The sequence below is a fragment of the Caretta caretta genome, chromosome 10 (assembly GCF_965140235.1).
Source record: "Caretta caretta isolate rCarCar2 chromosome 10, rCarCar1.hap1, whole genome shotgun sequence".
Taxonomy (NCBI): domain Eukaryota; kingdom Metazoa; phylum Chordata; order Testudines; family Cheloniidae; genus Caretta; species Caretta caretta.
In genome coordinates, this window is record NC_134215.1 from 81,260,745 (window position 1) to 81,286,767 (window position 26,023).

General features: G+C 40.9%; 1 protein-coding gene across 2 annotated transcripts in view; it reads left to right on the forward strand.

Moving 5' to 3' along the window:
* The window catches only part of PIAS1 (protein inhibitor of activated STAT 1), a 96,058-nt gene that overhangs the window by 41,265 nt on the left and 28,770 nt on the right, over positions 1–26,023 (forward strand). The window lies entirely within an intron of this gene.

Genomic DNA, 26,023 nt, shown 5'->3' on the forward strand with positions numbered 1-26,023 from the left:
TGGTTTAGCAATTGGCAGATGTAAACACTTGATTCAGCTTAAAAAAAAATAACACTTTAAAAAGACTTTAAGTAATTGGTTTACAAATAGGTATTTCTAAATGTAAATACAATTGAGGACCTGCCTTCCTTGACAATCACTGTGCCACTAACTACCGTATAGAAAAAGTCTGTGTATTAATTTCTCTACTTTAATAAAATAAAATGTTTGTTTTATGTTATTGGGTACATGGTAGTTTTAGTTTATGTCTTCAGTTATTTTGATGGATGTTTGCCCCAAATATTCAGGTATCTCCTTCATTGTTGCAAGGAAGTCCTTCCCCACCCTCAAAGTGTGTTAGTCTTCCAGACCACTTGCTTTGTCTTCAAATGGCTGATGTACCTTCCTTGTGATTTCTCCTGTTTGAAATACAGCCTGCACTGTTATCTTTTGGTTTCTTTTATTCCTTGGACCTTTTATAGGTGAATAGGAATTTTTTGATTTCATCCCTGCACTTCCCACGATGAGACCAGCCTGGAGACTTTAATTGGGATTCAAATAGCTCCCCGATTCTCACAAATGGAACTTGTTGTCAGTCTCTGGTACTGGTCAAAGACTTTCCTTGAGTTCTGTGCACCCTAATTTATTTAGGTTTCACTTATTCCTTTTCAGAGTAATTACTCGGTTACATAAATTCTCGAAAAGGCACAGATCTTTTGTTTGTCATACCCAAAATAGAGTTACACCCTTTGTACTCAAATATTGTAGGTAGCCAATTCACTAATTAATGTGATTACCAGGTAGGCAAATGGAATTTACCAGCCATTTTTTCTGTTGTCAAGAACAAAAGAAGGCAATAGATGTAAGTCTCTTGTTTCCTCAGAGTGTAGCTCCAGACTGTTAAAATATCTTCTAATATAGAGCAAACAAGACTGCCGGTCACAGAAATAACCCACTTCCTTCCCTGAAGCATCAAGGGACGCACCCCACCCATGTACCTATTCGTGACGCCAGTACTGACTTGGACTCTAAATACGTTCTGTGGGTGGCATACCTGAGATCACTTATTCACTAATGCTTTAAAAACTCCCGCACCCCAGTTTGGGTCTATTCTGGTTATGTGCTATGAATGTATCTTGTGAACCTTGTAACCGATACTTGGAATCTCTCATAACTCAAGCCTAACCCCAGATGTACAGTACCTTCCTTCTTAACTTGTATAAACTTGATTTTAAACATTAGTGTTGTTAAAAGTTTTTATGCCTGTAAGATGGGTATCATTGATTGGAAACTGGAATGCTGATTACTTCACCCACAATTGAAGACATTCCATTTAGACAGATTTCAGAGTAACAGCTGTGTTAGTCTGTATTTGCAAAAAGAAAAGGAGGACTTGTGGCACCTTAGAGACTAACCAATTTATTTGAGCATGAGCTTTCATGACACAGTATGCATCCGATGAAGTGAGCTGTAGCTCACGAAAGCTTATGCTCAAATAAATTGGTTAGTCTCTAAGGTGCCACAAGTCCTCCTTTTCTTTTTGCAAATACAGACTAACATGGCTGCTACTCTGAATCCTGGTGCTATGTTTTCTGTGACAGACAGCCAATGTTAGAGGGCTATACAGTAGCTATTCAATCAACTGTTTATCTTCTCTGGACTTGTAATATACCATATACTTTGCAGTAGTGAGCTGTACCAGTGCAGGGACAGTATATTCACAAAGCGACATTGGACTTGTAAACCTCAAATCTACAGGGCTAGTGCTTTACATTAGCTGTGCTCTTTTTGAGAACTCAAAATAGCAGACTCCACAGTACAGAGTAGTGGAATTATTATTCCCTGCCATTGCTCTATTCAATTGCAGATTCTCTCATTTTTCCTTCAGAGCATTTCCAGTGCACAACTCTTGTTTAGCTTTTCCACAGCCCTGCAGTTAATAAAAAAGATTATGCTTATATTGTCTGTAGCATTGAGACTTGAAGGGATTTACAACATCCCTTCTGGCCCCAAGGGGGCTGCCTCTAGGCTTGTGGTTTTTTTGTTTTTTGTTTTTTTTATGAGAACAGGAGATGTCTGGTCCCAGCTCAGCAGTGTATGGGACACGGTTGATTTTTAGCAATGTTAGATGTTGCAAAGTCAAGAAAGCATCTGCATTAGACGATGCACCTGATTTAAGATGATTAGTATAATCTCTAATTAAATGTGTTCTAGCAATGAATATTGATCATGAGTAGGCTTGGAAGGACTAGATTTTTATTGGTGAATGTCAGTAAACATCAATTTCACTGCACATACACAAAGCAACAAAAATATATTTCTATCAATGATCATCAAAGTCACAGACAGGCAAAGAAAGAAAAATGCTGCTTGATAACTTGAGTCAAAATCCAGTCATTTAAAATTTTTTGAATTAGGCTTGTTACAAATGGACTAGTGAATGAATAGCAAAAAGGGGATACTTTGATGATTTAAGGATATTTACTTTCTGTATTTTGACATGTGATGAGGGCAATTTGTATGTAAAGCTTTGACTTTTAATGTCAGGAGACATTGAGATTCAATAATTGTCTGACCTCCCATTAATAATTTTTCATAACTGAAAATTTAAATCAATAAAAAAAATTAAAAGCTTAAAAATATTACCTGTTGAAACTATTTAAAAAAATTCAAACTTAATTCTGCCAAGCCTAATGATGAGGCTTTACAGCAAACCCTCAAAAGCATAGTTCTGTAATAAATCCCAATTCTTATACAGTAGAGTCGCATCTTACGCGGGGGTTAGGTTCTAAAGTCAGCGCGTAAGGCGAAAATCGCATATAGTAAAAATTACCCTCGAAAATCCCTTAAATTGCCTATAAAGTACAGTATACTGTACATGGTTTTGTGTATACAACCCTGTACAGTAATATGTATACAGTAATGTACAGTATATAAAAGAGTATATATGCAAAATATAATTTTACAGTACTGTCTTTTTAATTACGGGTGGTAGTTACAGGGGGTCATCAGGGCTTGATGTCGATCCAGGAGACGGAGGTGATGGAGAGCTTGGGTGATGGAGAGCGAGTCGTAGACAAAGTGGTTGGCTCTGGTTCAGCTCGAGGAGTTGATTGCGTAGGCTCATCTGCTGCTGGTTGTTTTTCCTTGAAAAACATGGTGATTGGCAACTGTCGCTGTTGTCTCTTGAGCTACTCAAACATTTCTTGATATGGTCTCAAATCGTCCGTAATACTCCGTGTGATTTTGAGGCTTCGTTCCATAGAGGGATCGTATTCAGCAATTAAATCATTCAAGTGTTTTGCTGATTGGAACACTTCAGCAAATTTATGAAGATTCCAACTTGCTGGCTCTTCCTGTTCGTCGTTGTCATCTTCGTCTTCTGTAGATGATTTTATCAGTTCCTCTGATTCTTCGTTAGGCCGTTTCTCTATGGCCCTCAATTAATTCTTCAATTTCTTCCTCAAGGGTGTCGACGAAGCGATCACCACCCACTTGCCTGGCCACCTGAACAATGTGTTTCACTTCTTTGTGAATGGTCTGGAAACCCGTAAAATCATTCACACATTCTTTCCATAGGTTTCGCCAACATGCATTGACTGTTTCAGGCTTGATTGCATCCATTGCCTGTTTAATATAAATGATGCAGTCGGCAGTGTTGAAGGACTACCAACACTCCATCACATTAAGATTGGGATCAGCATCCATAGTGCTACGTATCCGTGAGAATGTAAGCCTTGTGTACGTGGCCTTGAAACAGCGAATCATGCCTTGGTCAAGAGGTTGGAGGATGAAGGTGGTATTGTGGGGGGAGAGAGAGACTACTTCAACGTCATTATGTGCAAACCGGAGTGCCGCAGGGTGGCCAGGAGCATTGTCTACGATCAGCAACACTTAAAAGTCGAGTCCTTTCTCTTCGAGGTACCACTTGACCTCCGGAATGAAACACTGTGGAACCAATCCAGAAACAATGCTGCCGTCACCCAAGCCTTTTTATTTGATTGCCAGAACACAGGCAGGAGATTTGTGTTTGTGCCTTTTAGTGCATGGGGATTTGCAGCCCTGTGGAGCAAGCCCGGCTTTATTAAATGCCTAGATGCATTGCCACAAAACAACACAGTCACACGGTCTTTAGCTGTTTTGAAGTCAGGGGCTTGTCTTTCTGATTTTGAAGTATAAGTGCGGTTGGGCATTTTTTCCCAGAAGAGCCCAGTCTCATCAGCATTAAAAACTTGTTCGGGAAGATAGCCCTTTTCTTCTATGATTTTCTTTAATTGTTTGGGGTAGGCTTTTGCTGCCTCTTCGTTGTCAGATGCAGCTTCACCAGTAGTCTGCACGTTTTTGAGGTCAAAGCGGTCCCTAAAACTGTTAAGCCAACCTTGTCTGGCTTTGAATTCCTTCTCGTCAGAAGGCTGTTTCTCTTTGGTGGGAGGTTTGAACACCACGTAGAGGCTAAGAGCCTTTTCTCGCAATGCGTTGCCATCGATCGGCACACGTTTACGGTTCATGTCTTCCAGTCATAAGTTTAATGCCTTTTCAGTCTTCACTAAAGTTTTATCACACACCTGGCTCGTCACCTTAGCAGTTATTGGAGCACTTGATGCCACGGCTTGACAAATTTTCTCTCTCGCAAATCTTGATGGCACGGATGCTAGATTTGTTGTGGCCATACTTATGCTCCATGTTGCAGACCGACATACCGTCTCTCAATAAGTCCAACACAGCCAGTTTTTCCTCCAGCGTTGGAACAGATCGCTGTTTCTTCGGTTGAGCACCAGATGAAGTAGTTGGCTTGTGTTTAGGGGCCATGTTGTAGAAAAAATACGTACAGTATCTTTAAACACTAGAATCACACTCAGCACAGCGAGATGCTCACACTATGAGAGGCACGCCAGAACTGAGACCAACTGAGGGAACAGCAGGTTCACGTCTCCCATCTCACGCTCACTCCGGGCCATACGCTCATTGAGTGGAAAGATGGGTGGAATCACCCGCGTTATTTACAGGTATCTTGTTTTTTTTGCCGAGCGCGTATAGATGAATTTGCGTAAGTTAAATGCGCGTATGATGCGACTCACCTGTATGTCCTTGTGACATACCGTGGCATAATCTAGACTAGTGGGGGCTATGTCACACCTGTCCTGTAACATGGGGTGACCTTTACAATGCCTTGCTGCTGTAGCCACCAACCTGGACTGCTGACAGCCTCCAGCATGTAAGTCTCTCCCTACTATGTCTGTTCTGTATGTGCTGCAGCCAGCCAGCCACATCTCTGCTCTTACCAGCCAGAAAGATTAGCACAGGGTGACTCCAACGCTCCCAATCCCAGATTTTCCCCTAGAAATGTATGTCCTGTACTGCCAGCCCTCTCCTGGACAGTACAAATATATTAAATCTGTTATTCTTTAGGGGAATAATCTACACGCTGCTTATTACCCCAAATGGAGTTACCTGAACACTTACGGTTGTGCACTGGATTAGTGAAAACAATTAATTAAGTTTATTAACAGTAACAAAGAGAGATTTTAAGTAATGAGGCATACAAGAAAAATATAAATTCGTTACTGGTGTCCAACTTAAATTATATTAGATTCAAGCAATTCTCACCACATACTTCCAGTAAGATTACTGACAAAACTCTTCAGGTCAGGACCCCTACCCCAAAGCCCAGTGGCTGTTTCCTTTTGTCCTCTCTGGTGCAGAGAATGTGATGAGTGGGGAGTGTTTTGGAGTGTCTGCCCCTTCTTTTTATAGTCCTGTCCCTCTTTGAGAAGCATTTACAGCTGGGAGCAAGGTCACAGGCAGCCTGGTGAAGAAAGGGAACTTCATGCTGTTTCTTTGCTCAGATGCAGATTTTTGTCCCTACCCCCTTCCTTGCCAAAGAATGGCCACTTAGCAGGTAGTGGTCCATCAGCTTAGTTGCTTTCCCTTTGTCTCTAAGGAACTGGTTAACCACTCCCTAGACTTGGAAGCAGACTTGAGTCATCCTTTCAGCTTATATTTATAACTTTGCATACAATATTGCTATGTGTATTTTGTTATGGTAGTATTAATCAGCAAGTTGAATTTTTAAATGATACCTTGCAAGGCATAACTTGTACAAACATTATTCGAAGTGTGTGTAGGGTGTGAACACGGGTATATTCTGTCACAGTCCCTTAGTGAAGAATCTTCTTTGCGTTGTTTTGGGTATCTCTAGGGTATCTTACTAAAACGTTCTGGACTGAACCTACAGTTGACTGATGATGCAAACAATCGTGACTTGACTTGACTTCTGAGTATAACATCTTTACCTTGCTGAAAATTATCTTGTCTAAGCGAATTGGCAATGATTCACCCAGCAGAATTAAATGAGTACATTATGTTCTTATTTAGTGAAAATATAGTCTGAACCACCTATAGAACTTTTCTAAAATTGTTCCAGGCTTGTGGGGGGTGGGTATTTTTTCCCTCTCAGAAAATACTGAAGGGGTATTGCTTTAGCTACAGAATGCTTTCACACTAGGAAAACATGTCCCTTTCTAGATTTTCTGTAAAAATATTAACGTTTAAAGAGTGAACACTTTTTGTGCTATATTGGCACACCTAACTATATGGGAAATGTTAGGCTCGTAGTCTGGTTTTGGTCTGTCAGAATAACTCTAAAATACCTGAATATATGTGAAAACTGTAACATAGGCTTTCTAGCTTCAAAAGGAATCCTATCTGGTCATGTGAAAGAAGCATACAAAGCCTGTACAGATTCTGTCACTAAATTGAGAACACAGTTAGGAAAGGTTAGTAACACGGAAAAGTGAATGTCTGTCAGACTAGTCGTGTGTGTGTGTGTGTGCACACGCGCGCACAAATCTTGCAAAATTTTAGTTTGTTACTATAATGAATACCGTAGAAAGGCCTCGGCATAAAACACTTTTTATGCAGATAGGCAGGTAGTTGGTGGTCATCCCACTTTCACAATTGGTTTGGTAGATCGAAAAATCAGAAAATATGTGCTTGTGACCAACTGATTTTTGCTTAGCAGCTTAAAACTGACACGCATGAAACTGAGAAAATGGAGAAGTTGATGTGATGTCAATTGCAAATTTCAAACCCTTATCAAACACATTAGGCAAATAGTGCATCAGCTATATGCTGTTAGTGTGCAAAATAGCTGTAGTTTGTGCTGTAAAAGCTAAACTTTAAGCGATTTACTTAATTTAAAAAAAAAACCTAGGTTTTTATGGGAGTGATTTTAGTATATAACGAGCTGTCAAAATCGAACTGTAACATGAAGGGACGAATGCTGAAGCAGTATATTAGTAGTAGTGGCTCAAATTTGCCTGCTGGAGATCTCCCTGCATATAGCACAGCTACGTGGTTGACCAAACTTTATTTAATTAGTTCTGAATTAAAGAAATTTATTCAAATTTGAACTGATGATCACAGGTCTTACTGTAGAATGTGATGGTTGCATTAAACGTGATTTTTCAGGGTTTTTATAATTGGATCTTACATTTAAATGTAAGCTGATTTCTGGTACACTAGGATTGACATAATCCTCACCAATCTTTAAAATATATTCACTTTTCAAGTTTAGTAGTTTGGAGACTTCTTAAGGGCTCAAAACCTCAAAATGAGCTTGTTTAATAAAATCCACACCATTCAAGATCAGGATTAGAAGTGGAGAATAAAAATGCAAGAACAACTGAAGACTAAAAAAAAAATTATATCTCACTAGAATGTGGTTCTTGATAAATCAACAAATGCAGCCATATTTGCGCTGCATTTTAGTTCATGCAGTAGAGGCTCGTGCACTAAGCTCCAGAGGTTCCAGGTTTGATCCCACCTGCTGACAACTGGGATCTGTCGGTGTTGCAATAGTTCTGGTGCTCAGGGGTGTAGGCCTGTATTCTGAAAAGTTTAAAGTAAGTGTGTGAGTGTGTGTGAGAGAGAGAGATAAACCATTGATAAAACTATGGGGGTAAAATCCTGACCCTTTTGAAGTTCGTAGGAATTATTGACTTGAGTAGAAGCACGATTTTCCCCAGTATAACTACCCAAAAAGCTATCAAATGAGTAAATATACACCTTTTGTTTTACCCCAAGGTTAAAGAGTGTACATTTCAGTGTACATACTTTGGGCCTGATCATTCAAGTACTGAGTGCCCTCAAATGAGGATAACCAAATTTGAATTCACTCAGCAACAAGTTATAATGGAAACAATAGTTAGCCTTTTTGCAATTATGTTAGCAATTATGTTTGAGTATTTAAAGTATTTGAACTATGAGCGATCTAGATATTTCTTTTGTCTGGCAACTTCCACCTTCTCTCTCTGTGTGTGTGTGTGTATATATATATATATATATATATCTTCTTACTATATGTTCCATTCTATGCATCCAATAAAGTGGGCCGTAGCCCACAAAAGCTTATGCGCCAATAAATTTGTTAGTCTCTAAGGTGCCACAAGTACTCTTGTTCTTTTTGCTAGATATTTCTCTCTAGAGTGATTGTGTGTGTCTATACTATTTGAAAGGCGGTTTCTGGGATTCTAATTGCCTCTTTTTATGTTACATTTAGAATATACTCCATATTCCCTATGCTAAGACTTATAAACTAGCTCTTTCTGGTGTTTAGCAGTGAGATAATTGATTTTCCATAACTTTGTTGGTGCTCAGATACCATGGTGAAGACCGCATTAGAAATACCTACATGAAGTTTTTGCAACAAGTAGATGGTATTTTTGTGTGTTTGTAACTGCGAATTTTTGAACTTGCTTTTTACATTACAAGATAACAAGTACTGTGGGAGGTTTTACTCTTCTAGAACCTTGCTAAATAAAATGGGTTACCTATCATATAGCTAATGATTACGGTCCGCTATGAACTGGCATTTACTGTATCCTGATCTAAAAGATATATAGATATAAGCCATGTAAATTTTGATTTTGAATGTCTTCCCCTGCTGGAAGGCTATGATTTTGTCTACCTGTCATAGCCTTACAGCAGGGGAAGACAGAAGAACAGAGCTTTTAGTGATGTCCCTTTACCTGTGTAAACAGGGTTGCCAATCCTCCAGGTTTGGCCTGGAGTCTCCCAGAATTGGCATCAATCTCCCGGTGACTATGGAAAGCAATCCAGGAGATTTTAATAGGATATTTTAAGAAAATGACATTCACATCGGGGGGGGGGGGGCGGGGGAATATCTCCTGGAATAACTTCTGTCAGAGTTGGCAGTCCTACACATGGTGTTTCTTGGCTGACAGGCTCCAATGATTCCTGTCTCCAGCAAGTGGAAACCACTTCTGCTGGTTGCCCTGGGTCTCAGTCAGACCCAGTTCTTTTCTTGAAATCCTGCACCTCTCATGTCTGCTTTCTGGAAGCAGTTAGGAGAGGGGCACATCTTTTATTTACATTTACCTAAAAAGTAGCCATTAAAGGGAGTGGTTAATCATGTGTTAAGAATTCAGCTGACCCTTGGGCATTCAATGAGAGTAGATCATACCACTGAACTACAGTCATAATGAACAGGTTTCAGAGTGGTAACAGTGTTAGTCTGTATCAGCAAAAAAAGCGAGGAGTATTTGTGGCGCCTTAGAGACTAACTCATGTATTTGGGCATAAGCTTTCGTGGGCTAAAACCCACTTCATCAAAGTTCTTTTGGTAAGACTGACTGCAGTCAAGACTATTCACTAGACAATCTAATTTGTACACTTAGAAATCTAATTTTGAAGCTGCAAATACTTGACTTAGTAACAATTTTTGCCTTTCATATATTGGTAGGCAGACCCATTGCTATGCATAACCAGGGTGAGGCTTATTAGGGAAGTAAAGCTTTTACTATCTCTTTTAACAAGTGAGAAAGAAAAGGCACATATGTTGATGTGCTTTGTGGGAGGAAGTTCAACAAAACACCAAGTTGTTTCAGCTCCGCTGTGAGCTTTCTGATTTCCGGTTTTGCAACTCTTTTAGTAATGCAAGAGTGAACTGCTCATTTTTCTTTCTTGTGGTTTGACTGAACTAGAAACACAATACATTAATTTATTGTAATTTTTTGTTTCAGCTTCTTATTTGCACTTGGTATCCCTTAAATACAAGAAATCAATCATTCTGTAGTCTAGGGTCTCCATATTTTCAAGTCTAGTGTAGTTTCTAACCAACCTGTTAGCTTTTTAGCTGCAGGAGATGGAATTTAGTTTTTCAATTTACAGTGTAGCAGATAGCAAGGCAGAGAGATTGAGCAATCTTCAGAACTGAAGTCTTGCGTCTTACAAGATACTTCAGTATGGAGTATACATGTCTTCAAAGGCATATCTGCTGCTCCCTCTGAATGGGTCCTGCAATGGTTGATTGTTAGATGTTGCCTGTCCAAGATCAGAGTGGAATTTGTGCCAGAAGGAACTATGGCCCCAGTTTAACAAGCACTTAAGCACATGGTTAACTCAAAGCATATGAGTAGTCCCATTGTCAAAGTACAGCATGCGCAGAAGTGCTTTGCCAAATTGTGTGTGTGTGTGTGTATTCCGTTTAGGTTGTACACACATCTGTCTGTAAGAGAGGATGCTGAGCTGGCAAATGCTCTGGGACCTTGTTGACCTCCAAACCCAACAGAAAAACCGTAATTTTCTTTAGTAGGTACCAGAAGGGCTATTGGCATTAGAAGGAACCTTAATCTGGAATTTCTCAGTCAGTGCTTCTCTTGCCTCACCATAGCTTAAAAAAAAACAACAAATCAAAATGCTCGAGAAAACAAACGTGACACAAAGATTTGGTGGTTGTCATTATAAGGTTTGGTATTACCCTGAATTACCTAATCTTAAGGCTTTGTTTGCATGTCTTAAGAGGCAGATTCCCAAGCAAAATGGAGCCTTTTGGCTGCCCCAAACTCTAATGCTTGTTATAGAATTTCAGCCACTTTCATCTCAGTATAGGCTGAAAATATACTTCACTTCATGAGGCTCCTTTAACCAGCATTGTAATATTCCTGTAAAGGGTCCTTGATAAAGGTAGTTATTTAATATCCCTAAGGATTACTCAGCTGCTATCAGTGCTGTAGGGGACAGAGACCAAAAATTTCAAGCCTAAATGGCTAAAGTTGGGCCCCCAAATCCAGATTTAAGTGCCTAAATAAATCAACTGGCTTGATTTTTTCCCCCCTCAAAGATGCTGAACATCTGCAGATCCCACTAATTTCAGTGGGATTTGTGAATGCTCATCACTTCTGGAAAAACCAAGCTGCTCATGTTTAGGTGCCTAAATATAGGTTTGGGAATCTAACTTTAGGCATCCAGGTTTGAAAACTTTGGATAAAGTTTAAGGGATCCCTGCCTTAGTTGGCCTCTTAGAAAGGGTGTTCAGTGAAGAGCCTAGGTTGTTTCATAGTTATTTAGTGGTAATGCCAAGGGACGTCAGTCAAGTTGAAGCCCCTTTGCACTAGCATAGTACAAAAGTATAGTAACTTACAGCACCTGCTGCAAACAAGCGTACCGTGTAAAAGACCAGATCTAGCCGGTGGAAGAAACAAACAAATGGAGTGTTGGGGAGTGAGGAGAGGAGGATGGGGTAACAAGTATCAATGGTGACGTTCTTTCTTGACTGTGGGGAAGTCTGCAGAGGTTGTATTCATTACTCAGAAGTACTGTAATGCATGCTTTAAAAAGATAGTATAAATAACTGTTTATCCAGTTGCATGGAATTTCCATTGCTTTCTTTTGTATATAAAATATGGTATGGAAAGTTCTAAAATGTATAATGTTTACACAAGTTAATTGTAGCTCTTAGTCTTTCCCGTCTGTCAGTATCGTATGCATTTAGACATTTGTTCTAAAAGTTGTTTTCTTTGTTGTTAAATTTAGGGTTTTTTACTTTAAACTTTTAAAAATTGATTGCTAAAAGCTCTGGGTATAGAAATGAATTTGAGATTTCAACAAACTGACCAAAACTTGAAATATTGCACTTCAGTGACAATGCATGTCTTGCAATTACAGTTAGTTAAGTGCTTTGTCACTGCACAATGACAGATTATCTAGTTTCAGAGGGGTATCCATGTTAGTCTGTATCAGCAAAAACAATAAGGAGTCCTTGTGACATCTTAGAGACTAACAAATTTATTTGGGCATAATCTTTTGTGGGCTATAACCCACTTCATCAGATGCACGGGAGTGGAAAATACAGTAGGCAGCTAGAACCCACTTCATCAGATGCATGGGAGTGGAAAATACGGTAGGCAGGTATACTGCCTACTGTATTTTCCTCTCCATCCATCTGATGAAATGGGTTCTAGCCCACAAAAGATTATCTAGTGCCGTTCCATAGCAACCCAGACAAATGGGATTACCTTTCTCCTCCAGAGAATCTAGGCAGGAACCAGAGGTCAGTTTACAGGAGAGAGAAGACTGATTTGCATGTTTCTTTAGCAGCTTTCATCCAAAGATCTCAAAGGACTTCACAAACATAAGCTTCACAATATCCATGAGAGAAGTGTTACAAGACTCTCTTTACAGCTGGGTAAAATGAGGCACTCAGATTAAATGATTTGGCCATGGTGTTACAGCGAGTCAGTGGCAGAACAGAGAAAGGAATATAGGAGTTTTGATTGTCAGTTGCTTATTAAGTGCTAGACTGTTCTGTTCCAATTCTTAGCGCCAAGCTGGCATCTGTTCTTGCCATTCTTCTGTCTGTGCAATGTATATGGCTGCATAGAATGGAATGTCCCATTGTTTCTATTCCTAGAAGCCAAATCTTCATCTGTTCAGGTGTTCATTGTGCTCTCTGGACTTTTGTGACAGACACCATAGTGATTAGTGGCATCCTTTCCCGATAAGTGGTAGCACTCTTCGATGGCAGTGGTCAGATTCCAGGTGACTCTGTCCTATGTTCTGTATTATATGTATGCATTTAAATGGCTGTGGAGCAAAGGACAGAACATTCAAAAGGTGCCGCCTCTAATACTTGTTTCTCTGATTAGAGAGGAAGGGAGAAGTTTAGTGCTAAGAGACAGGTCTGGTGATAGTGGTGGGTTACCGGGGGTGGGAGGGGAGTGTTTATTGTATGCAGGATGTTGAGGATTGCGGTAGTGAAGCTGATTAGGGATATCCGGTTAGGCAGAGAAGCAATGCATATTAGCCTTCACTGTGAATTTCTGTTGATTTTATGTTGCAACTTTAATCCTGTACCAAATACTTTCTAAATAATATTAATTTCTTATAAGCGAGCTTTTTCTGTGCTTGCTTCTGGATCCAATGATGCATGAGTTAATTTGAAGCCACTGTGTCATTTTCTTCAATAGTACTCTTTGCATCTGCCTATCAAAAGGCTTTATAGTGTGAATGTATTCTCTCCCCCCCCCCCCCCCCCCAACAAAAACCCTACAAAATTACTTGGTAGCAAACTAGATATTTTCTAGTTTTTGGGAGGAACTGGCTAAGCAGAAACGACCCACCACTTGCCCTGTGAACTTCCATCTTTTGGATTGTCTAGAATTATTTTGAATAATCAGAATTGCTCATCACTATGGCTCAATGAGTGAACAATCAAAGGTCATTCACTGACCTTGGCAAAAGTTTCCTAAAATGTTGTACTGTCTTGATATGGTTGCTTTATGTAATACTATGTTTCTGTCTTCAGAAATAAACAGTTATTAGAAGTCACTGGTCATGAGCCAGTTCAGTAATGACTTATGTTCTAAATTTCTGTGCTTGTTCTAGTAGAACACTTGTAAGACTAATAATTTAGTCAAAATACAGTAGTGTATAAATGTTAGCTCTTAATTATTTAGTAAGATGGAAAGCATTTTTGACTAAATAAATTGACAATCTGATGTCCAACTGGTTACATTAGGAAGCATCACACAATCTTAATGAATGTACCCTTTTTATGGATGTGATAGTATAGAGTTGGTTAAAGATTTTATGGGATACGTTCCTGAATCCCAAAGAAGACTACAGTATAGACCCATGGACGCGCGGATGTCGGAGTCAAGCCATCACGACCGTGTGTTAACAGACCGCGGGTTAAGAGGGCTGTGCTGAAAAAAGTGTCTGATTCACTTTAAAAAACAAAACAAAAAAAACACTGTTGTTTTCTGCTCTTTCTGGCTTGCATTTTTTTTCTTTCTTATGAAGTTTGTCATTCGCCGCAGACGAAACGCGTTTGCGGCTGATTCATCGGCTGATGGGCTTTCTCCAGTAATTGATACCTGTGCTATGCCATAACCCTTTTTAAAATGTCTTATAAACCCCTTGCTGGCTTGGAATGATTCATCCCCCGTTAAATTTCCACATTTTCTCGCTTGGGCTTGACAAATTGGCCCACTTAGTAGCATTCCTTTCAGCCTTTCCTGAGCAAATCACATGCACGTGGCTTTGTCCGTTGTGGGTTTTACTGAATAGCGCGCACGTTTTCGCTTAAGCCCTGTGGCAGAATCAATGTTTTGTGCAAAGCCGTTCAGTTTAGATTCATTTTTTAGCCCTCCTCGGAGAGTAGATGCAGCAACCCCAATAGCTTTGGAAACGCCAGGCTGGGTTTCTCCACTAGTTACTCGGTCTGTTGCAGCTAGCTTTTCTCCTACAGGGTAGGGACACTGCCGCTTGCCCTCTGCCAGTATAGTAGGCCTACGGTTAAAATTTTCTAATGGGGTATGTGTGTGTGTGTATATATATATGTGTGTGTGTGTGTATATATATATATATATATATTACTATAATACTACTATATATATATATATATATCTTTCTAGCTTGACCATGACTAATCGTGTGTGATACGTCTTTACCAATATCAGTAAAGACGTACGACACGTTTCTCCTCTGCACTTCCTGTCGATTTCTGTGTCCGTGAGTTAGTGAGCAAATCTGTAGCGCTGCATAGCAAGTTCCCGTACCCCGTGTTAACGAGTCTCGCGTGTTAAATAGGTAGCACTGGAAGGCATGGCGCTACTGCTCGTTAAGCGGATTCGCGTGTAAACAGGTCTGTACTGTACTAGTAATACTTAGCATTTTTCAGAGTACGTACAAAAATTACAGAGGGATAACGTTTTCTGCCAATTTTTCTTGATCTATATACTTAATGATATGTCACGCGTGTGTGTGTGTGTGTATGTATGTATGTATCATACACAGAATAGAAATTTGTCTTGCATACTTAACCCAGACCAGATGCGGTGGATGACCAAACTAGCAGGTTTATGACAATAGAGCAGTGGTTCTCAAACCGTGGGTCAGGACTCCAGAGTGAGTCACGACCCACTTTGAATGGGGTGGCCAGGGCCAGCATTCAACTTGCTGGGACCCAGGGCTGAAGCCCTAGCTCCAGCCCCTCCTGGGATGGCAGGGCTCAGGCTGTGGCCCCCATTCCACCCCACCCGGGGCAGCGGGGCTCAGGCTGCAGCCCCCTCTTCCCCACACCTAGGATGATGGGGCTCAGGCTCCGCCCCCTCCTGGGGTCATGCAGTAACTTTATCAGAAGGGGGTCACGGGGCAATGAAGTTTGAAAATCCCTGCAATAGAGAAACCCTGCAAGAGAAACCGATTTGCAATGAGAAATGTATTTTTATGCAGACTGTCTACAATTTTTGTTGTTGACACCTATTTATTTAAGACCATAGGGGGGAAAAAAGCGCTCTGTTAAAGATTCAAACCTCTGACCTTTCTGATAAGGGCCAGGAGAGTTCCTAATCCATATCTAAATCATCCAATAAGTCGTTCAGCAACACAGTGAAGATGAGACTTGAGGTTCTTGATATTTCGAAGGACTAGTTGGCACTACAAAGGCATTGCTGTTATAGTTGCAACAGCAAAGCTCCCTTGCAGAGACAAAGCTTACTCTTTTTTTGCTGGTGTGAGCTGGTGTACATGGGGGTGGTTACTGGCATAGCTGTGTCAGTTAAGAGCGTGAACTCCTCTCAGCCCCCTTCCCTCCTTCCAACATAGCTGTGCTTCAGAGCTGGCTGTGTGTATGTATACACATTATACTTACACATGTGCTTTATATAAAATTTTTTTAGCTTCTGACATTTTAAACCATTTTTCCGCCTCTACAGGCCACTTTTAAAATAATCAAGTTGTACACCATTGAGCCAGCGCCCCAGCATAGGACACTATGCTAATGGTGAGATGTAACCACAAAGGTCTTAATCACTCATAGTTAAGTGAAAGTTGTCGTGTGGTCTTTGTTTGTGTCCTGACTTAAATTCTCCCTTTTAGTATTGATTTAAAAAATATATATGTATTTTTTTGTTTTCCCTTTGTTAAATAATAGCGCTGCTTGCATGGAATTGCTGCCACACGTCACTTCAAATGTGAAATATATTTTATGTCATAGTGAATGGTCTTTGTGATGGGGGGCTTGGAGGGCCAGGTAGCCTGGTGGTTAGTGCATCTGTTCTCCAGCCGCTTGTCTTATTGTCATGGGGGGCAGTAGCAGTGCCTGGTCCGTGCCTCTAGGCTGGCATTATTTGGGCCTCCCCTCTGTGTCTGGAGTCTTTGTCCTTAAGCATGGTGTGGTAGGAGAACCTGGGCCCTCCCACTCCACCAGGTCAGGGCCCTGTGGAAAGTAACAATGGCAGGATCCTCCCCTTAGCAAGCCTAAATCTGCCACCCTAGGCTACTTTTGCCTATGTGCCCCTTCATTTTGGGGCATGATACTTATAGTCTGAACAGTCAATAACGTCACAAAGTCCCAAGTGAACAGGGCTTCTTTGCAAGACCTGCTGCTTCTTGAAGTGGGTGGCAGTTGCTGATGGCATTACCTGCTATGTGTAGTCCCCTCTCAGGCCCAACCTTCTGTCTGGCTTCCTGAAAGAAGGATTCAGCTCTCCTGCAGCCTGTCCATCATCCCTTGCCTGGGCTTCTGAGTTCTGTGGTGACTTAGAATCCTATTTTCAACGTCTCCAACTCAAGGAATGTTTCCAAAATACCTCTGAACAACATACTAATCCACAGAGGCCTCCCTACCAACGTTACAAAAAGAAGGATTCTAGGTGGACTCCTCCTGAAGGTCGAAACAGCAGACTGGACTTGTACATAGAGTGCTTCCGCCGACGTGCACGAGCTGAAATTGTGGAAAAGCAGCATCACTTGCCCCACAACCTCAGCTGTGCAGAACACAATGCCATCCACAGCCTCAGAAACAACTCTGACATCATAATCAAAAAGGCTGACAAAGGAGATGCTGTTGTCATCATGAATAGGTCGGAACATGAACAAGAGGTTGCTCGGCAGCTCTCCAACACCACTTTCTACAAGCCATTACCCTATGATCCCACTGAGAGTTACCAAAAGCAACTCCAGCATTTGCTCAAGAAACTCCCTGAAAAAGCACAAGATCAAATCCACACAGACACACCCATGGAACCCCGACCTGGGATATTCTATCTACTACTCAAGATCCATAAACCTGGAAATCCTGGGCGCCCCATCATCTCAGGCATTGGCACCCTGACAGCAGGATTGTCTGGCTATGTAGACTCCCTCCTCAGGCCCTATGCTACCAGCACTCCCAGCTACCTTCGAGACACCACTGACTTCCTGAGGAAACTACAAGCCGCTGGTGATCTTCCTGATAACACCATCCTGGCCGCTATGGATGTAGAAGCCCTCTACACCAACATTCCACACAAAGATGGACTACAAGCCGTCAAGAACACTATCCCCGATAATGTCATGGCTAATCTGGTGGCTGGACTTTGTGACTTTGTCCTTACCCATAACTATTTTACATTTGGGGACTATGTATACCTTCAGATCAGCGGCACTGCTATGGGTACCCGCATAGCCCCACAGTATACCAACATTTTTATGGCTGATTTAGAACAACGCTTCCTCAGCTCTCGTCCCCTAAAGCCCCTACTCTACTTGCGCTATATTGATGACATCTTCATCATCTGGACCCATGGAAAAGAAGCCCTTGAGGAATTCCACCATGATTTCAACAATTTCCATCCCACCATCAACCTCAGCCCGGTCCAGTCCACACAAGAGATCCACTTCCTGGACACTACAGTGCTAATAAACAATGGTCACATAAACACCACCCTATACCGGAAACCTACTGACCGCTATTCCTACCTGCATGCCTCCAGCTTTCACCCTGACCACACCACACGATCCATCGTCTACAGCCAAGCTCTGCGATACAACCGCATTTGCTCCAACCCCTCAGACAGAGACAAACACCTACAAGATTTCTATCAAGCATTCTTACAACTACAATATCCACCTGCGGAAGTGAAGAAACAGATTGATAGAGCCAGAAGAGTTCCCAGAAGTCACCTACTACAGGACAGGCCTAACGAAGAAAATAACAGAACGCCACTAGCCGTCACCTTCAGCCCCCAACTAAAACCCCTCCAACGCATTATTAAGGATCTACAACCTATCCTGAAGGATGACCCAACACTCTCACAAATCTTGAGAGACAGGCCAGTCCTTGCCTACAGGCAGCCCCCCAACCTGAAGCAAATACTCACCAACAACCACATGCCACACAACACAACCACTAACCCAGGAACCTATCCTTGCAACAAAGGCCATTGCCAACTGTGCCCACATATCTATTCAGGGGACACCATCATAGGGCCTAATCACATCAGCCACACTATCAGAGGCTCATTCACCTGCACATCCACCAATGTGATATGTGCCAGCAATGCCCCTCTGCCATGTACATTGGTCAAACTGGACAGTCTCTACATAAAAGAATAAATGGACACAAATCAGATGTCAAGAATTATAACATTCATAAACCAGTCGGAAACCACTTCAATCTCTCTGGTCACGCAATCACAGACATGAAGGTCGCTATCTTACAACAAAAAAACTTCAAATCCAGACTCTAGCGAGAAACTGCTGAATTGGAATTCATTTGCAAATTGGATACTGTTAATTTAGGGTTAAATAGAGACTGAGAGTGGCTATTTCCTCTTGTTTTTTCCTACCCCCCACCCCCCCACGTTCTGGTTAAACCTGTATTTATGCTGGAAATGGCCCACCTTGATTATCATACGCATTGTAAAGAGAGTGATCACTTTAGATAAGCTATTACCAGCAGGAGAGTGGGGTGGGAGGAGGTATTGTTTCATGGTCTCTGTGTATATAATGTCTTCTGCAGTTTCCACAGTATGCATCCGATGAAGTGAGCTGTAGCTCACGAAAGCTTATGCTCAAATAAATTGGTTAGTCTCTAAGGTGCCACAAGTACTCCTTTTCTTTTTGTGAATACAGACTAACACGGCTGTTACTCTGAAACCTTTTAATCTGCTCTTCCTGCTGGAGTATGCTCAGCTGGCCTGTAGGGATGGGGTTACCTGGGCCCATTATTGCCTTTTAACCCCTATGGGCCCTGTGCAGGGTCTGTATACCCCAGCACCGTAGTCTTGGACTGTAAAGGCGGATTATGATTTCAGTTGTATCAAGACCTGTTCATATCCTATAATTCCAGTAGAAGTATAGGAATTGTGTAAAAGGTTCAGTTCAGGAAGGTGGTAGGCTTTTTATCCATTTCTAATTTCCTTAAATCCAATAATTTCTCACTAAGGAATGAATGTTTTCTGTCATACTGATACTCTTATAGTGTAAATGACTTTGAAAGCTCAGTCCCTGAGCTAGAACTAGCAGTATTAGGTCGGGTCTTTATATTATTCTCAGTTAATATCTGGAAGTATTTGGAGTACTTATATTTTTCCTTTAGACTTACATAAACATTAATACTTCAAATTTTCCATATCTGATGGTAATGATTGTCTATGTGACATTATCTGAGTAAAATATGATCATGCAGATCATTGTTGCTACCACCGTTATATAATTGCAACAAATCTCATACAAAGTATTTCAAGTAAGGTGTCAATATAAAAGTTATGATTTGCTGAATATGATTATGCTATTTGTATACATGTTTCATTTTTGTTTCTGACGTTATGAATATTAACTTTGTACCTGTATTTCAAATGTTTGCTCATGTGGTAACACCCACAAGGTATTTAGCCTGCACATCTTAAAGGGATTATTCAAGTTAAGTGGCCCATCAAGGAACGCTTAACTCACAGTGGACCATGGGAGACACCTATCTACACTTAATGGACTTCCTTTGAACGTGCTAACTAGGGTATGGATGATGGCTTCTACTATGACTAAGCGAAGCATGCATGGGCATGACATGTTACTTGCCCATGTGACTCCAAACACCATCTTGTTCCCTGTAATTTTCCACAGTGAGAACCATGGGTTTCCCTTCACTTGGCAGAAGCAATAAAAGGCCCTGCAAACATCTGCATTTTGTCTCTTTCCTGCTCAAACCTCTGGACTATGAACTTATACTAATGGGAGCATTCTAACCAAGGGACTGAGGACCTTCCAAGGATTTGGAAGCAACCAGAGACTTGACTTAAGACACACAGCTACAGGGCTAGCTCTCCTCTGTCCCATCTTCTGGTCTTATTGAGTGCTCCCTCTCAGTTGATTAGGCCACTTGCTTTTACCTGTCTGTGGAATCCTGCCATTCTTAGACTTGGCCCTAGCTTAGAGTACCTTGTGCACTAACAGTGATTACTCATAAGAACAGCCATAGTGGGTAAGACCAAAGGTCCGTCTAGCCCAGTATCCTGTCTTCCGATAGTAGCCAATGCCAGGTGCCCCAGAGGGAGTGAACAGGTAATCATCAAGTGATCCATTCCCTGTTGCTCATTCCCAGGTTCTGGCAAACAGAGGCTGGGGACACCCATCCCTGTCCATCCTGGCTAATAGCCATTGATGGACCTATCCTCCAGGAATTTATCTAGTTCTTTTTTGAACCCTGTTATAGTCTTTGGTCTTCACAACATCCTCTGGCAAAGAGTTCCACAGGTTGACTGTGCGTTGTGTGAAGAAATACTTCCTTTTGTTTGTTTAAAACCTTCTGCCTATTTAATTTCATTTGGTGACCCCTGAGATCTTGTGTTATGAGAAAGGGTAAATGACACTTCATTATTCACTTTCTCCACACCAGTCATGATTTTATAGAGCTCAATCATATCCCCATTCAGCAGGCCCAACTCAGTTTGGAACCTTTATTAATAAAAATACTTTGTTGCCGTAGCACCTAGGAGCCCCAGTCAAGGACCAGGACCCCATTGTTCTAGGCACTGTACAAACGCAAGACAAAAAGACTGTCCCCAAAGGGTTTATAATCTAAGTATAAGAGGCACCACACATACAGACAGATGGGAGAGTATAAGGAAACAGTGAGACCTTATTGGTCAGCCATTTTTTGTAGGCATCACGGCAAAGGAGAGTTTTAAGGAGGGATTTAAAGAAGGATATGGAGGTAATTTTGCAGATGTGTATAGTGAGCACCTCTCAGGTGTGAGGTGGGAGAAAGCAGGAAGGTTCTTGTTTGAAAACTTAACAAGTGGGTGTTGAAGGCTGGCCTCCTGGACCAATTGGAGCCAGGAATAGACCTCACTACTAAATGCGAGGGATGATCGGTATTATGGGGAAAGGTCATGATGGGCCTGAAAGTGCAGCCAGGCCACTTACGTTGGATGCAGTAGAGAAATGGGAACCATTAGAGCAGTGGTTCTCAACCTGCAGGCCGCTTGCAGCCCGTTCAGCACACAGCTGTGGCCCATACACACACACACACCCTGTATGATGTATCGTGTGTGTGTGTGTGTGTGTGTCCCACATAACACAAAGAGAGCTGCATGTGCAGCCCACAGTGATAAATAGGTTGAGAACCATTGCATTAGGATTCAGAGAGGGGAAACATGGTCGAAGCGATGGGCTAGGAAAATTATCTTTGCTGCACCATTCTGAATCTTTATGAGCGGCACAAGAATGCATTTCTCAATGCCTGGGAAAAAGATGTGGAAGTAATCAAGACCCACAGCGATGAGAATCCTGTGATCAGACTGTCAGGAACTGTGGCCAGTGGTTAATACAGTAACCAGGCAGCTTTCTTAAACCAAACTATTGTTGAATCTTAACAGTAGGAACACAACAAAGCATAAAAGAAAAAGAACTTTAAAACATTATAAGGTCTGTTTGCATGTCTGTTTACCTAGAAGCTTGCTATGCCTCGGCAGAGTGCCCAGGCAGGTCCCTAGTTACTCCAGAGCCCTAGCTGCTCATGAATCACACTGAGAAAGGCATCAACCGAATCCCCGCATCTCCCAGCTTCGTACCTCAGGAATATACCGTCTTGCACTGCTCAAGATGAGCAGTGCAAGTCTCAGTGGAAAGTGGATATACGCCAACCTTTGTAAACCTGAACAGATTTACGAAACATTTCAGGCAAACCCACTGGTAAAGATAAACAGTAAAACAAGTTTATTGACTACAAAAGATAGATTTTTAACTGATTAAAAGTGATAGGCAGAAAGTCAGAGTAGTTAACAAAATAAAATATAAGCACGCAGTCTAAACTCTCAACCCTATTAGATTGGGCAACATCTAGATTAAGCAGTTTTTCTCACCCCCCTGAATATTGCAATTCTTAGTACACGGGTTTCACCCTTGAAATGTTGGCCAGTCTCCTCTGTTGGAGTCTTCTCAGTGTCCTTGTTGCTTGCAGCACAGGTGGGGGAGAAAAGGCCAAGCATGGGGCCATTGTGTTCAGTTTTATACCCTTAGTCCATGTGCTCGGAGAACACAAGTCCAGGCATATCTGATGGGCATTGCTGAGTCCCCAGGCAAGGCTGAGCAATTCCCTTGGTTTTGCCTTATGCCAGGTGAGTCATTGAATGGTAACTCCCTTGCTGGACAATGGGAGTTGATGGTTGTTTGACGCCTGCCCGGGCGTTGGTTACTTTCCTTGCTGTTGTCTCTGCGGAGCTAATACCTGGTCGATTCCCCAACTTACAGCATGTTTTACTGACAGCCGTACAACACAATCTCATAACTTCATACGTACTAATGATATACATGTTTAGATAGAACAGTGACTTCCAGCAGATCATTACATTTCCCCTGATACCTTACATGGCATGCTTTATATGCAAGATCACAATCATATTTAAATGATGAATAGGGGGGTTACAGGGTGCTCCCCCCGAAGTACAGAGTTTAAAGCTTTCTCTCATGCATGCATACACAAAGCACCCAGTTGGACATTCTAAGTGTACATGTATTTGAACTTAAACACTTCCTAGGTTGTTAAGAGTTCAAGACAATCGCATGTCATTTAAAAAGTGACTATGACCTTGATATTACAACGTAATATAAATGCAAATATACAATTGTGGTCTTTGTTACCTATTGGAATATATTAATTTTAGAAGGTTAAATTCAATTAATAGGGAGCTCACTGAATTCCACACTTTGACATATTCACACTTAAATTTTTTTTTTTCAGATGGACAATCTCTTTACTAATAGTATCAGACACAGTTTTGGTAGGTCACATCCAAACTAATATTGGCTTTAACCAACATACTGAGCTACACAGTTTCCTGCAGGTGGTGATGTCAGTGATGATCATTTGCTTACTGCTTTGTCTGACTAGGATTCTGAAATCTTTTCTTAAGGTGGATATACTCATTTGAAATGGCTTCTGGACCAACTTTCCTTCAATTCATAAGGACTCTTCCTTTCTATTTGCAGTTGGGTAACATTCCTGTGATGACTACAGCAATTGCTTACATGGAAAAGCAATACATCGGACCCTCGCTAGAATGTGCGTCTATATGGTGCGAATTCGTATATAACGCGGTCGTGGCCATGGATCCCAAATTTAATTACTTTTTAATTAGAATTAATTTTAAAGCAGTCCCCACATGGATCCCAAATCACACGTTCTAGCGAGGGTCCGGTATATTTGGACAATGTTGTTTTGCACCTGGGAATGGGGAGAAAAGCCTGTACCTTGTGATCAAGCACGTCTTTGTAGAATAGATCACTAATAGTCTGAAGCCCACATTTGGGGTACCACTGGTTTATCAAATGCTGATTTCTGCTCAGATATTGGGATGGAGTGGGTATTCAATTGATAACCAAGAATAGAAAAACTCACTACGTGTTTTCGTTGCTGTTATTTTGGAATATAAACTAACAATGATGGTTTAAAAAAGCAAAAACAAGCCTAATTTTTTTCTTATCCCTTTCAATGTATGTTTAAATCTAGGTAATGGTCTTGGATTAAATAAACTAATCCTAAATTTAAAAAGGATCATTTAAGATTTTTATGATTTCATCAGATATTTTAAAGGTTATATGAATTTGAGGGATGATAGTTTCCATAAAATAACATATTTTTGGAACTAAATCAATTCAAGCAAAAGGCATCTATTCTTTTATAAATGTGCCAAGGCTATAGCATATGAGATGTTTGACTTATGGAATCTCCCATGTCAGCACAGAAGAATGTACTTCTACATTATAAGATGGTAACAATTTGGCAGAACTGGGAAGCACCATGAAATTGTATACAGAGGATTTGAAGTTACTTTTCAAGGTCACGGGCCTGTGTATTTTTCCTTAGTAAAAATCAAAACAAGCTGATGGATTAAAAGAGACTTGCAAAGAAGGGGGTGGAAAATTGAGTTTATGGCCTTTTTTGTTGTCTTATTATGTAGAACTAAGTGGGAGGGCAAAAAGAGGAGAGTGTGTGTGTGAGAGAGGGTTTTTAAAAATGCTTTTTTCTGTTAGTTTATTTCACCCATATTCTTCACATAGACTGGTGGTGTTGCCAAAGCCAATAAAGTTGAAAGCTGAGCAACTGAGAGGAAGAGATTTCTAGCCAAACTGTTCTAGAATGTTGTTTTTGAACACCTATTTAACTTCACTGAATAATTAAATGTTGGCTAAAGGAAGCCTTTGTTAAACATTCAACACCTTTGTCCTTCAATTAAGGTGTTGCAGCTTACAACAAACATCCCTGAGACCTTCCAGAGCTTCTCTAGCAAAACCAGACTTGAAATTTCTAAGGTAAAAAACAAGCAAGAAATTTAAAAATCAAAACAAGAATTGTTCAGGCCACCTTTCGTATCTTCAAAAACAAAGACGAGAACAAATACTTCACCACCCTGCGCCCCGCCCCCCTTTTTAAAGCATCTTTTGCAGGGCAGCGTATTAGAATGATTGGGTAGTTTATCTTGGGTTGAACACAATAGATCACTTATTAATCTGTTCTTTTATATCTGGCTATGGGGTGTTTGTGTAATATATATGGAGTATAAAAATGTTTTGTTTATATTGTACATCGTGCGCATTGTATTCAGACTTTTCCAAAATTCATAAATTACCATAGTTGTGATTGATTTGGATCTTGGTCTTTGCACCAGAGTGTGCTATCTCGAGTTTGGCAGAGGAGGAAATGGTATTCTGTGTTTTTAAAAAGAATAAGTAGCGTGAGTGGGGGGTTGGTAGGAATGGTTAGCAGGGACGGTTAGCTGTTAGATTGATGGTATGTGCTAGAACCCTAATCCTGATTGGTCTCTGGGTGCTATCATAATATAAATGTTTATTAATAAATATTGTCCTACTTTAATATGTTCTATCTCTTTAACCAGCCAGGATATATCCTGGGTGATATCTGTTAATGAAATTGATTTTAGTATAAATGATAGGAGGCTAGATAAACACACACTTTTTTCTATTTAAATAGGTTCTCCTATCTCCCCTACCCCCCTCACAAAAAAAAAAAGAAAAAAAAGCGGTTACTGGCATGTTGTCTGCTTATATCCATATGGCTTTATTGGTTGCTGCACACATTTTAATAGCGCAACAGTTATTATCCCTTAGAAGTACTGTTCATGGTATGTATTGACCAAAGTGATGGCTCAATAAAATATCTTATAAATGAGCTGTTCTGCATTTTGTCTGTGCACACTTATGACAATACCAACACCTGTGTTGTTGACACAGAATAAAGATCTGAATGTAATTTAAAGGTGTCATTGTGGTGTTTAGAATCCATCAAATACCTGCATGGTATCCATTTTATAATTGGGTCCAAGCTGCAGATATATTGTTGCCTTGCTGTGGGTTGATCCTTCTGGTATCCTGTTAAGCATCCATAGTTCCTCAGGAATGAGTTGGAAGTGGATGGTAGTAAAGTAGAAAATCATCAGACTGGTAGGTGTTTAAAACA